Consider the following 14,920-nt stretch of genomic DNA (forward strand, 5'->3'; position numbering starts at 1 on the left):
AGCAAGATTTCTTACCCTTCTGAAAGACTTCAAAATTTAATAGCAGACATTATTCCTTATATTTTTTTTTCTTATTTTCATCTTTTTTATTTTGTTTTTAATTTTCCTTACATATCAGTTGTCTTACCTATGTTTAACTATCACTTATTATTAGAGGCAGGGTCTTTTTTGCTGCCCAACCGTACATTGAGTGATTCAATGACAGCAACTTTTAATGTGCTTTTCATGGTCTTTCTTTAAAGAAGGCAAAATCAAAGAATCATATCCTGTAGCCTACAGTTAAGTGTGAACTGACTAGAGAATTTAATTTAACAGAGACTAAGATGCTAGAAAAAATGTGGATGACTGTAATGCTTGCATAGTTCAAATGCTTACAGTTGTACATTCTGATCCAGTATTAGTCTGAAAAAAAAAAAACACCTCTAAGTACATCATTTCCAGAACTATCATCTTTCAAATGAAGTCTTCTGGAAATAACAATGCTGCAATTACTCTCATTTGTAGGATATGAAAGTTATAGGTGGTAAATAATACTCAGTTAATGATGATGAAGGATACTTAATTCAGTAACCTCTTAGAAGATCTGGCAATATAAAGGTATATCAGCTACATGGTTTTCCTTGAAAATATAGTGTTAGGCTGCTATAAGGGCCAAGACTGTATCTTGAGAGATGAAGTTCTTATGGAAGACAAGATAATTTGGATGGGAAAACTTAATACTTCTATCAAAGAAGTCCAGTAGGTCTCATTTTTCCAACTAGGAAATGCATACAAAGAAATGCATCTGCTTCTAAAGAAATAATAATTTTAAAAGTCATTCCTTTAATCAAATTCTCCCAGACTTCAAGAAAAGACTTATTGATTTTATTTATTTTTAATAAATACACCTGGATTATGGAGTACAGGGGAAAATAGAGAAAGCAAAGGAGAAAGAAAGTTGCGGGAGATGCAAAATAAGAAAATTATGCTAATTCCACACAGTTTCCTGCAATGCTTTATTATTGTGCATTTAGTCATCCTGCAAGAAAATCATAGGAAATTAAGTTTTGTATGCTATTTGTATGTTCTTTCAGCACTGTGTAGGAGGGGAATATGTCAATTATTGTTAGGAATGAGCACTTAACCAACAAATTTCACACAATTTAAAACATTTATGATTTAATAATTAGTCATCAATTAAATATCAGTGCTGTTAACTGTATGTTTATTTTGTATAATTAAGCAATAATGCAACCTCCTATTGCTTGACATGGTAATATATCTTTATTACAAATTAGAATGTTGGCACAAAGTAATGGCAAGAAAGTTCAGGTAATTAACTAAAATCCAGTCTCCCAAAAATAGATGGTGATTCTGAATAAATGCCAATAATTTTTATTTGTATAGATAAATACCATCTCATTCTTTCTCAATAGCTTGCCTTAGGGGGAATAAGAAACTTGTAATTTCAGAGCCAGAAGAAGCATGGCTAGAAGAATCCAATCTAACCTGCAGCCATGTAACTTAATTTACTTGTTATCTAATAGCTATGAGACACATGTTGAAGTGACCCACAAAAGCTATACTAAGACCTACTCCACTTCCAGCAAAAAAAAAATCTCCTCTAATTTGATGAAACTATCATAAGGATTAATAACCAGTGATAGAAGCTAGTGGGAAAAACAAATAAAAAAAAAAACTTTGAAAAGCATGTGTTTCAAAAATAATATATATAGTAGCAGCACATATGGTTTTATACGATTCCATTCATATTCATAGGGGTAGTAGAAAGAATCTGAAAACTATTTCTGTAACTATGAAGACCCCTGGGAGGAAATGAGGTTAATTATTTGCTGTACTTCCTACTGAGGCTTACATTCTAGTCTTTAGGCAGAATCAAGGTAGCTATGTATTGGGCCAATTAAAGATTTTTCAAATCATTAGTCATAAAAATTAACATTCATAGGATATAGAAGTGAGGAAAATACATGTGAAGGTCCCTGATATAGAGACATGAAATACAGGGATTAAATAGTTCTTTAATAATCCATGTACACTGTTAAGTGTGATTTTTGGATGATACTATTAGAATTCATATTTTCAAACAATAGTAACTTATAGTGGAGACACATGAAATTGAGAGTAGCTGACAGCAGATCGTATAAATACATTTGAATTTTAGAAAGTCAGTATCTTCAAACTATAATGGAAAATTATATTCCTTGATTCACGTCCCAAAATTGATCTCCAGTATTTTATGTACTGCAAGCCATAATGGGCTTTAGAAAGTATTATCTAAGTCTTCTATGAAGGAGTTACGAGGGGATTCTGAGAACTTTTTGTAGCGAACAAATAAAAAAGGATTCAAGGAAGTCTTTATGTTAGCTAGATCATGGATTTTATTTGTGGAAAGATTTGTATTTCTGTCAAAAAAGAACATATATTCAACATTCATTTATTTTTTCCATTCCCACATACCTTCTAGAGTTTTTATTTTATATTCACTCCCAAAGTGAATAACTTTGGACTTCTATTGGTAGTTTACATACTTGCTTGGAAAGTTAGTCTGAAAAATTCCTGAATATAATTTTGACTTGATTCTAATTCAGTACAGAGAATCACAGAATCATAAAATGGCTTGGGTTGGAAGGGACCTTTAAGATCATCTAGTCCCAACCCCCTGCTATAGATAGGTATACCTCCCTCTAGACCAGGTTGCTCAAAGCCCCATCCAGCCTGGCCTTGAATGCCTCCAGGGAGGGGGCATTCACAGCCTTGCTGGGCAACATGTTCCAGGATCTCAACACCCTCACAGTAAAGAATTTCTTTCTAATATGTAGTCTAAATCTACCCTCTTCCAGTTTAAAGCCGTTTCCCCTCATCCTGTTGCTACCAGCCCTTAAAAAAAGTCCCTCCCCACCTTTCCTGTAGGCTCCCTTCAGGTACTGGAAGGCTGCTATAAGGTCCCCCCAGAGCCTTTTCTTCTCCAGGCTGAAGAACCCCAGCTCTCTCAGCCTGTCCTTGTAGGGAAGGTGCTCCAGCCTTCTGATCATCTTCGTAGCCCTCCTCTGGACCCACTCCAACAGCTCAATGTCCATCTTGTGTTGGAGGCCCCAGAACTGGATGCAGTACTCCAGGTGGGGGTCTCACGAGAGCAGAGTAGAGGGGCAGAATCACCTCCCTCAAACTGCTGTTCATGCTTCTCCTGATGCAGCCCAGGATACAGTTGGCCTTATGGGTTGCAAGTGCACATTTCCAGCACATGTTGAATCTTTCATCAACTGACACTCCCAAATCCTTCTACTATGATCTGCTCTCAAACCATTCTCTGCCTAGCCTTTACCTGTGCTTGAGATTGCCCCAATCCAGGTGCAGGACATTGCACTTGTTATCTGTCTCTACTTGGACATTGAGCCATTGACTGCAACAATCTGAGTGCGACCATCCAGCCAATTCCTTATCCAGCGAGTTGTCGGTCCATCCATCAAATCAATTTTTTTCCAATTTGGCAACCAGGATGTCATGCGGGACAGTATCAAACACTTTGTATAATTCCAGGTAGATGAGATCAGTTGTTCTTCCTTTATCCACTGACACAGTAAATCCATCATAAAAGGCCACCAAGTTTGTCAGGCATGACTTGCCATTGGTGAAACGATGTTGGTTTACATGAATCACCTCATCTTTATTTTCCATGTACCTTAGTAGGGCATTCAGGAGGATCTGCTCCATGATCTTGTTGGGCACAGAGGTGAGACTGACTGGACTAATCATGTAAAATGAATATCTATTCAAAGAAATCTTTTTCTTTGGGTATTTATACCATATTTTAAAGAACTGGAATCTTATCAGAGAAATTCAAGAGAAGAGAAAGAAATAAAACAGTAGATTTTGCTGCCACCAAACATAAGTTTCATTGGCAGCTTATAACAAATATTGTTAAACATTAAAATTCATTTTTAACATTAAATATCTTGTATGGCTAGAACTTATGCACTTTACATATAAAACACTTCAAAGGTCAGGAAATCAATCATCCATGTTTTACCTGTCATGACTATTCGTTTAAGCCAATATAAAATAATGAATACCTCTTTGCATTACAGTTCTGTCTTGGCCTGACTGATCCTCCATAAAGCTATTATAAAGGTCACAATATGGTAAGTTAAAGACTATTGGGGAACAGGAAGGCACAAGGTATGATAAACATGTTACCTACTTTATAATGGAGTCAAGCTGTATATTTGGAAGTGCATACTGGCTAAAATCAAAATTTTGATGTTTAATGTCTTACTTTATTCTCATTATCTATCCTTATTTGCAGTGATTTATAAGTGTATAGCAAATTCTCAGTGGATTGGTCCTTGTGAAACACAGATTTGAATAAGTTACCATTCTCTCTTGCAAAATTATTTGGACAATATGATGGCTTCTGAATGCTTATGCAGTCATCCTTATGTCCATAGTGTGATTTTTAAGCATTTGGATGAACTAGTAGATATCTTAATTTAAAATTAAATATTACATATTTTTATTCATAAATTAGCCTATAGGAATGATGTGTAATACATTTATATTTTTTTGTCATTTATATAAATAAATGTGAATAAAGACACAAAGACTAGGCAGTTTAAAACCATGTTACTTTTCTGAAAAATAATCAATTGAAAACAAGCATTTGGAATGGTATGCTTGGAAAAATGTTTTGAAAATCTTGCATATGTATCATGGCTGAAGATACAATGAGGAGTTAAGAGATCAGCCAAGGACTGTTGCTTATTGATATGTTTTGCACGTTACAAGTAGTGAACCATATTTTACTTGGACAAGGGTCAAGCACACACAGTTCTCTTACTTCTCTATTCTTTACATAAACTAATCCTTGTGTCATGGTTTTCACTGAGATATAATTAATTTTCTTTATAGTGGCTCATATGATGTTGTGGTTTTGCTTTATTTTTTTTTAAATGAAAATAATAGCGATAACATGCTGATGTTTTTAGTTATTGCAGAGAAAATCTTACATACAGCCAAGGATTTTTTCTACTTCTCTTGCTGCCTTGCCAGCAAAGAGGCTGGGGGTGCACAAGGAGCGGAGCGGTGGCACAGCCAGGACAACTGAACCACGCTGACCAAAAGGGTATCTCAAACTATATGAGATCATGATCATCAATAAAGCTGGGATAAAGAAGGAGGAAGGAGAGGAATCTTAGGAGTGATTATGTTTGGCTTTCACAGAAAACATTACACATGATGAGACCTGTTTTCCTGGAAGTGGCTGACTGATGGGAAGTAGCATCATGTTTTGCTTTACTTGTGTGCATAGCTTTTGCTTTATTGAGTAAACTCTTTATCTCTAGCCATGAATTCTTGCACTTTTATCATCTCAGTTCTTTCCCCTATCCCACCTGGGGGGAACGAGCAAATGACTGTGTGGTGCTGAGCCTCCTCACAGACTTAAACCACAACATTCTATATTAACTTTTCCAGATTTGGGACCCAGCTGTGCATGGCCACTCTCCATTGGGTCATCCACTAGGAGCACATGCCCAAGACATAAATGTGCACCATCTGTTATTTAAAAAAGTTCTGCCATCTTAAGTAGGATCAAGCCTTGACCATAAGTTAATTCTCTGCTGTGCCTATTGGTTCCTTTAGTCCTGGCAGGACTTCTGGAGCTTCCCCCTCAGCTTTCAGACTTTCCACATCTGGAGTGGTAAAAAACCCTGCATTTTATCTTTTGGTTACTGCAGGGATTCCTGGAAACTGTGAACCTCAGTCCTGTGGTCCCACATAATGAGTTTCTTTGATATGTCTAGAATTCAGTCTTTCATGTATTTTATAGGAAAATACCAAAAGAACATATTCTGATATTTTTCTTCTCTTTTGTTTCGACCAAGGTTTTTCACTGAATTTGTTAAGTATTCTTGAATAGTTTCTGTTCTTCTTAAGAAATATTTCTCAAGAAATCCATGTATCTGAAACTATTTTGTAACTTGCTTTATATTGTTCATAAAAATGTTTGTCTACATTTATACATTTATAAGAGTAAATTCCAAATAACTATTTTATTTATTATCAGATAATAAAAAAAATAAAGAAGAAAAACCACACTATTTCACAGAAGTAAATTTTCTCTGCTTTCCAAGAAATGAAAAATATTCTCCTAGTTTTTCCAGATGTAAATAACCTGTATGCCTCTGAATTTTTAAAACAACCACTATATGTCCACCTGGTCAATTATGTTTTTTTAATTTGCTTGTCTTGCTCAGATAATTTTTAATTTTTGTATGGAAACTGAATAATGAGCGATAGAATAATACAGGGAATTTTGTTAAAAATCTGCTTAGATTTCAAACTAAATTAATTTATTTAATATCCTTGAAGAACTTTTTACCTTCAGTAAAACTTTCTGTTGGAAAAAAAAGCTGTTGTGAAAGCAAAATTCACAGACTGCTAATTTTGTGATAGAACACTTAATGATTTTTGATAGGAAACTTCTGAACTGAAACAACTAAACTCTGAAAGGTGGAATTATTTTGAAATTCCCAGGTTTTTTTTCAATTTCTATAAAAAGTATAAACTATTTGAAAAGGTTCACCAAAAAAATGTAGGTATTACTACTTCATTACTGAGCTATTATTTTCAAAACTCCACAGGAAATACACATGTTGCTCCAAAAGCTTTCAGAGCAGATCTCATATCATTTCACAAAAATAAAAACCAATAACGAACAACAAAAAGGACCACTCACTCCTACTCAAACGGCAAATAAAAAGCAGATAAGCAACATATTAAGTGCTGAGTTTAGGTTTGGTGTCTCATTAAAGCTGTTACTAGTTTATTATTGTGACATATCATTATATACTCCTTCATGTTGAAATGATCTATCTTAGACAAGAAAATGACAGAAAAATTTTAATCTTTGACAGTGCATTAGAATGTCACATATTAAACAAAAAATATAAAAGGCAATTAGAGACTGGAAGAATGAAATAGTTTTTGATATGAATGTCCTTAAAATTAAGTTCAATACATGGCATGCGCATGCAGTATTGCAGTACAAGCAAGAAAAAAAAAGTGTAAAAGTTGTTATTTTTTTTCCCAAGAATTAAGCTTTCAGTCCTCTAGTACCTTGGGGTACTCTATCTCCTGACCTGGAAGGATGAGGAGTAGAATAACCCTGCCCAAAATTCAGCTGGAAGCAGAGACTTAATACTCCACCTAGACTGCCACATGTCCATGGGGAGAGAAGGGATCCACCTGAGCATGCTGAGGGAGCGGGAGGAGTTCATCTATGATAAAGAAAAGGACCTGAGTGTCTAGGTCGACGCTCAGCTAAACATGAGCCAGCAGTGTGCCTAGGTAGCCAAGAAGGCCCATATGTTATTATTATGTTTATAACTTTGTTTCTATTGTACAAAGATCTTGTTAACTTCTGTCTACTGAGGAAAAAAAAGTACGTTTTTCAGTGAACAGAATCCAACTCTTTTTCTTTTTAAATAAAACTAAAACTAAAACAAACCAAAAAATCTTTGTTTCATTAAGGCTTTAAAATGTCTTTTTTTTTAGTGTTTACTGTTACACCATTTTAATATTTCCATTTTCATTTAGTTCAACATGAATAAATAGTTGAGTATGATTAAAATAAGAAGAGCTAGTCCATGTTATGAAGAAAATTAATATAGATGAATTTGTCTCTCATAAAAGATTCCTTATTCTCAGGGTGAATGCACCTTTCAGAATCATTTCTTTACAATTCTGAAGAAAATGCCAGGTGAAACATGAACTCCTGTTTTGATAGCATAAATATTATTATTACAGAATTGTAGGGGTTGGAAGGGAGCTCTAGAGATCATCGAGTGCAACCCCCCAGCAAAGCAGGCTCCCTACAGCTGGCTGCACAGGTAGGCGTCCAGACGGGTCTTGAATATCTCCAGAGAAGGAGAATCCACAACGTCACTGGGCAGCTAGTTCCAGTGCATTATTAGTTACTGATGGTAACTGAAGAACTTTCTTCATGAGTCATGGTCAAAAAAGACAGAGGAAATCTGTGGACAGAAGCCACTGAATCATGAGAACCCATTGTTATAACTACTTCTCAGCATGCAGCAATTAGAAGTTGGCATCTTGCAGCAGAAGTCATGGGAATCTACTCATCCCTGTAAGAGACAAACAGAGGTTACAGGCATAAATACCGGAGGGAAAGTATTTCCAAATTTTCCATATGGAGTATTTGATAAAAAAAAAAAGTCACCACAAAAGAAAAAAACAACAAAAACAACAATAGAAAGCAAGAACAACAAAAAGCAACTGAACAAACAACTCCAAAAACAAACCCAGTATGCTTATTGGGATACTTGCGCTTACACAAAACATTTGACATTTGGAATTATGAAGTTAAAGTTAATTGGTATAAGACATAGATCACAACAAAGTAATGCCTCCTATTTATTTCCATTATTTGACAGAGCGAATTCTCAGCTACAAAACACTATTTTTCATTAGGGTTAGGGAAAGTTCCAGGTGGGTTTTGAATATCTCCAGAGAAGGAGACCCAACAACCTCTTTGGGCAGCCTGTTCCAGTGTTTTGTCACTGTCAGAGTAAAGAAGTTTTTTCTCATGATTAGATGGAACTTACTATGCTTCAGTTTGTGGCTGTGCCTCTTGTCCTGTTGCTGGGCACCACCAAAAAGAGCGTATCAGTACATATACTGTTTGTAAGTGTTCTGTACAGGTTAGTACATTCAGGCCTATTCAATATTTAACATTTGGATCTATCACAATTTCAAGAGAATTTTTAATATATTTTTAGGAAAAAAAAAGTGTTAAAGGAATGCACATAATATATTGCATAATAATATTCTCACATTCAGTTTTTATCTAGTGAGAACTTAATTCATTGTTAGTCATATGACAGAGTTAAATGTGAATTTGAAGGCATCAGTCGCTAACATGATTGCATTGTAGTTAAGGATGAAAAAAAGAGAGCAGAAAGACGATAAATGGTTTTAAGTAGACATTTTAAATAACTTTTCACAGTGGGAAAGGAAGTTCTCTTTATGATAATGCTTTCTGCTTTTTTTCAGTGTTTCTTGTGAAAATCAGCTGATGGAAAATAAAGGTCAAATGTATGTGGAGGATTATGTCGGCGCTTGGTCCCATTACAGAATTCCCTCAGTGTGGCATCAGAATAGCAAGTCCTCAGAATAGCAAGTTTTTTTTTATTGTGTTTTACACACACCTTATATATCCTTCACTCGTAAGCAGTAAATCCACTCACGGTTAATTATCCTTAAGTTCTTCACAACAACGTAGATAACAAACAAAGGGTTGCTTAACTGTCCCAGAAGTGACCACATTAGCTGTGCATACTAAAGGACTATTCTGTTTACACCTTAGCCCGGTCTCCAGACTCTGGAGGCCTCATAGAGATAAGATCTACCAGAGTCTGTTGAGCTCTTTGTTGTTAAGTCTCCCCCCACAGACTTAAAAATGGACAGTATTACTCCTGTTAAATAAATAATACAATTATTCATAGTAATATATAACTTTTCATTTCTGGAATTTCATCTACTGTACAACTGAAGTTTTCTTTCTGTATGTGTTGGAAAAAAATAAGTTTGCTTTTTTTAAAGTTTTTGATATCCAGTATTTATCCTTCTTCTATTACAGAAACTATAAAATACTTTAAAAAGGACAGTAAGTAAACAAAGAAATACAAACCAACCTGAATCTTTTTCTCATTGTAGAATCATGACTTTGTGGATCATAAAATGACCTGTATATGAAATTCTGTACCAATGAAATTACAGAAAATTGTTTCATCTACAGATGCATACATATACATATTGCAGAATGTTCCCCATTTGCCTGTTTTTATTCAAGTTCTTATTTTTCCAGAAATTTGGTTTTTTAATTTTATTATTGCAATTGGAACCAAGCTCAATGTAGTGTGGGAAAAGACTTTCATAGGGTTGAATTTAGGAATGTTTCATTTGCACTCTAATTCAGACTAGGACTGAAATACTACAGGCATTATGTTGAGGAGCCAGGATCAAGGACGTTGAATTCAAAATTATTTGAAGACAATTGAACTGGAAATCAGGATAAACTTAATTTTGGAAAAAAAAAAAACAAACAAACATAAATCCAAAACAACACAGTAATTAACCATAAATAAAAGTAAAGCAACTGCTTTTGAAACATCGGGCTTCATCCAGTCAAGCTTTTCACTACATAGATACCTAGGAGCTGGATTACAAAATGACCAATTTCTTATGTTCTTTTCTGCTTAATAAGATTTTCTGAACTCTCAGTCGATATATATGACCTACAACTGGTACTTCTCATCCTATTTAAACATTTTTTTCTGTTGCTTTTTAACACGTTGAGAGACATATATGTATTTCCCTACCTTCATGTATTTTTTTTGTCAGCGTTCTCTGTTAAAATGAAACTTTGTAGCAGCCACAAGAAAAATTGCCCAAAACCGTTCAGTGTTCATCTTATGATAGTAATGTGTTGCTCCATGTGCATAGATCAACTTCCTCATCTTTCTGAATAGCATGAACCAAAGGAAAAAAATATATATTTTTACCCTTTGAACTTAACTGAAAATATTTCTTATATTTATATTTTATACAGAAACATGAAAAAGATAAGCATGATAATTTACTTTGTTTTCTAAGCCAGTCTTTTTTCCCTCAACACGATTCTGATCTGAATCTGATTTCTGTCATCCTTTTACTAACTTGCAGCACTGAGCCACATAAGCAACATTCAGGGTAAGAAGTCTTTAATGAATTTCCCTGCTATTATATTTTTCCCTATAACCATGTAAGACACCTTGATCCAGTATTCATGTTAATAATGATCTGAATTTTTACTCTGACTACACACAGACAGTATCAGAAACAGCATCAACTTCCATTTCCTCTCCCTGCCACCCCACTACATATGCATCCGTATATGTATACATAGATATATAGTTGTGCATGAAAGCCAATTGTAAATTTACAGTGCTTCTTTATTCGTAGTGCATACAATGAACAACAGTACCATTCACAATATTTGCATTAAACCAAGATCTACACTTGTTAAGACAGAAGACAGTGATGAATTAGAATGAAGCCTTCCATCTAAAACACTCAAAATGAACCATATCTTAATTCCCACCCTTTCCCAGCTCTAATAGGAAATGGGAAATTCTGAAAGCTTTTTTTTTTCCCACTTTCCTGTATTGATAGATTAGATTCTTATGTATTTATCATTCAGGTTTCTGAAATTCTCTACATGATTCTATTATCATTAAAAAATAAATAATAAAAAAATATTCTATTTTTCTCAACTGTTGTCTTTCTGAATGCAGTAGAAATCCGTGTCTTTTAAAATATAATAAACCTGGATAATGTCAGCCTTCAAATCAGTAAAAACAGCAAGGCTTGTTACAACTAGTACTTCATTCTTCATGTGAAATATCATGAAGCATAATTAAAAGCTGTTATCATAAATGATGAAGACCAAGTGACAACTCACAAAGGTGAGTTTCTGATGTATATTTGCTTGTTATCACTTTGTTGAGTGATGTTCAAAGCATGGTAATTCACAATAGTTTTCCCAGTGACTAATGTCAGAAGTACATAGTGTATTAATATCTACTCTAAATAATGTTTTTCTTCACACTGGAATGCTGTCAAATTTCACTCTAAGAGTATCATCTTACTTTCTATGAAATATTTTCTGTGAAAGATATTTAGAATATTACCAATCTATAGCAATCTAAATGTTCAACACTTTAGTTGTCCTCATCCATGTAGCTAATATATTTTAATCAGAGATACCATTGCAGGATTAGATGTTACTAAATAAAATCAACAGGATAGTAGTAATACACATTTAAAGTGGCCAAGGAAGGTCAGAATCTTAAATATCTTTAAGCACCTATATGCATACACCTAAATCAAATCACTTGTCCTGCCTACCAAATTTCTCTGCATGAGCATTGTCTCCTCTTAAGATCTTGAATGTTCAGGAGTTTAAAATTATGTTGACAAATAATTGTCTAAACTGGTTATAATATGGTATCCCACCGTTTTTTTATATCCAAAGATTTACTGTGTGGGCACAAAGTTCTTTAAATTCCCAAAATTTTCTGCATGCCCACAACTGCCCTGGAATGGACACCTGTAAAACACAACTTATTTTTAAAGACAACAGCTGATGATAGCTTTATAGAAAGCCTAATGAATAAAGAATATACTTAGGAAATGAGATAGTTCACTTTAATATCTCCTTCTCCATATTTTGGAGTTCTACAAAATCTGTTCTAAGAGTGAAAAGGGCATAATTTATCTCCTCAAATTAGTCAAATATACTACAGATTAATAATCAATTTATTTATGTAAAATAAGAACCACTTACAGTCCTAAGACTATAGTTCTAAGAATTGTTATTTTGTAATCAAGCACTTAAGTCATTACTCCTGGCATGAGAAGCTAGTGGGACTACCCAAATCACAGCATTCTTTTTGCATATTATCCCAGTGACTATTTAAATATAAATAGGTATAAAAGGATATGAGTGTTCAACAAATTACCATCCTGTGAAAAAAAAAAAGTTCTCTTTCCTGTGAATTTAACACAATTTAATTAGAAAAGAAATCAAATTGTTCATTTGTCATTCAACAGCTCTGATGCATCTTGGTGTAACATTTAGGTTTTCTAGGCCCTATTCTCCTTCATGGATTAAGCAATAAAGCCAGACTATGTCTCCCATGCACGTACTAAACTTCATGAAAATATCTGCAGAACAAATGACTTGAAGGTGAATTTCCTTGCTTCTTCTGCCAATAACTATAAAAGACCAAAGTTCTTTAAACAAACAAACAAAAAACAAACAAAAGAAAGCCCACCACAAACCAAAACAAAAAAAAAATACACAACCACAGTTTTGTGAAGTCTGAGCCATGCTACAAACAACATCAAATCTCAAACTCAGTTTCTTTCTAAATGTATTCCCTTATTACATTCTATATAACACAGTTATCATTATTGATTCCATAGTGATCTCAAATATCCTTACTCAACTTTTAATTTAATTTAGACAATTTTTAAAAGATAATGTAGGAAACTACAAAAAATATCATGTAAAAATATATGAAATCAAAAAGCATATGAATGTATGACCTAATCATATTATTTGAGGACAATGATACCTAATACTAGAAGGCTTTTAACGTAGCAATGTAGGCGTAACTTGAGTCAGTGCTATATGGTGAAGCGAAAGGAAATTAAATAAAATAAATTGAACTATAATAGTTGCAAATTTTGAAAATGGATAATTAGTCATTATAGCAGATTGTAAGGAAACATGGTATAAGATCCATTTCCAGTAGATATTCCCTATTCCAAACAAAAGCCTGTTACTGAAGGAAGGACTTGGTGAAATTTTAAGATCTCTTAAAATATCAAATTATTTTTTTTATTACTCAGTGTTTTAGCTACAAAAAGTATGATGTCATACTATTTAAATATAGTGTTTTGAAAATGTTGTACATGTGAAATACAGTAGAAAGTAGAAATACATCCTAAAGTACATCAATTGCATTCATTAAAAAAGTTTTAAAATGGTCTGAATTATAAAGAAATCAAAATTTTTACTTTATCTTTACAGCCACATATTCTTTCTTACTGTAACTCTGTAGTATTATATTTCTCTGTGTGTTCTTAACATAAGTGAATAGATCCCATGATTTTACAGTGAAGTTAAATGCCAGAGCTGAAATAGACTGCATGTTACTCATTACTAGCGCATTCCTTTTTAATGTGTATTTTAAGGTTTTGATTCTTCTCAGAAGTTAATTAGAAAGAACTCCACTGTAATAAGTAGGTTTATGGCAGCCTGAGAAGAAGAGATGGCTCTAAACAGGCATGTTTCAAGTATTGATATTCATGGAGAACTTACATAAAATGTGCTCCTTACATATATGTACTGTGTTCAGTTTTGGGCACCTCAGTACAGAAAGGACATTGAGGTGCTGGAGCAGGTCCAAAGAAGGGCAACAAGGCTTGTGAAGGGCTTGGAGAATATGCTCTGCAAAGAGAGACTAAAGGAACTGGGGCTGTTTAGTCTGGGGAAGAGGAGGCTGAGGGGAGACCTCACTGCTCTCTTCAAATACCTGAAAGGTGATTGCAGTGAGAGCAGGGTTGGTCTCTTCTCACTGGTGACAGGTGACAAGACAAGGAGATATGGCCTCAAGTTGCACCAGGGGAGGTTTAGGTTGGATATCAGGAAGAACTTATTTACAGAAAGGGTTGTTAAACACTGGAATAAGCTCCCCAGGGAGGTGGTTGAGTCACCATCCCTGAATGTGTTTAAAAACCATTTGGATGTGGTGCTTGGGGACATGATTTAGCGGTGGGTTGTTAGGGTAGTATGGTTAGGTTGTGGTTGGACTTGATGATCTTGAAGGTCCTTTCCAACCTGAGCAATTCTATGATTCTATGATTCTAGCAATTTATTTGATGAGTTTGGGGCAGCAATAAAAGGAAAAAACAATCTGCATAAAGATATAACTTAATGTTATTCAGAAATGTTAGCTTGTTTGTTAAGTAAATCACAAAGAGGACATTGATACCAGGCTGTCCTAGCTTTCATATGCTGGGAAAACTTCTCCTAAGAAGAGGTGTCTCTAGTACAATAAATAAATTAATAAATCATATAAAATAAGTCTGTAGCGCTGTATTTTTTTTTACTAAATATGTGGTTTGACAAAATGGAAATGAGACATCACATTTTGGCTACTGTTGAGGTTAATGTAAAATGAATTTATGCATTATTATGCAAGTAAAAATGTACAACAAGCATACGTGAGGTTTCCATATAACATGAAAGATCCATTAGGTGTTAATTAAGACTTCTGTGGATTGAAACAGCAAC

Source organism: Numida meleagris, chromosome 1, assembly GCF_002078875.1.
Source record: "Numida meleagris isolate 19003 breed g44 Domestic line chromosome 1, NumMel1.0, whole genome shotgun sequence".
Taxonomy (NCBI): domain Eukaryota; kingdom Metazoa; phylum Chordata; class Aves; order Galliformes; family Numididae; genus Numida; species Numida meleagris.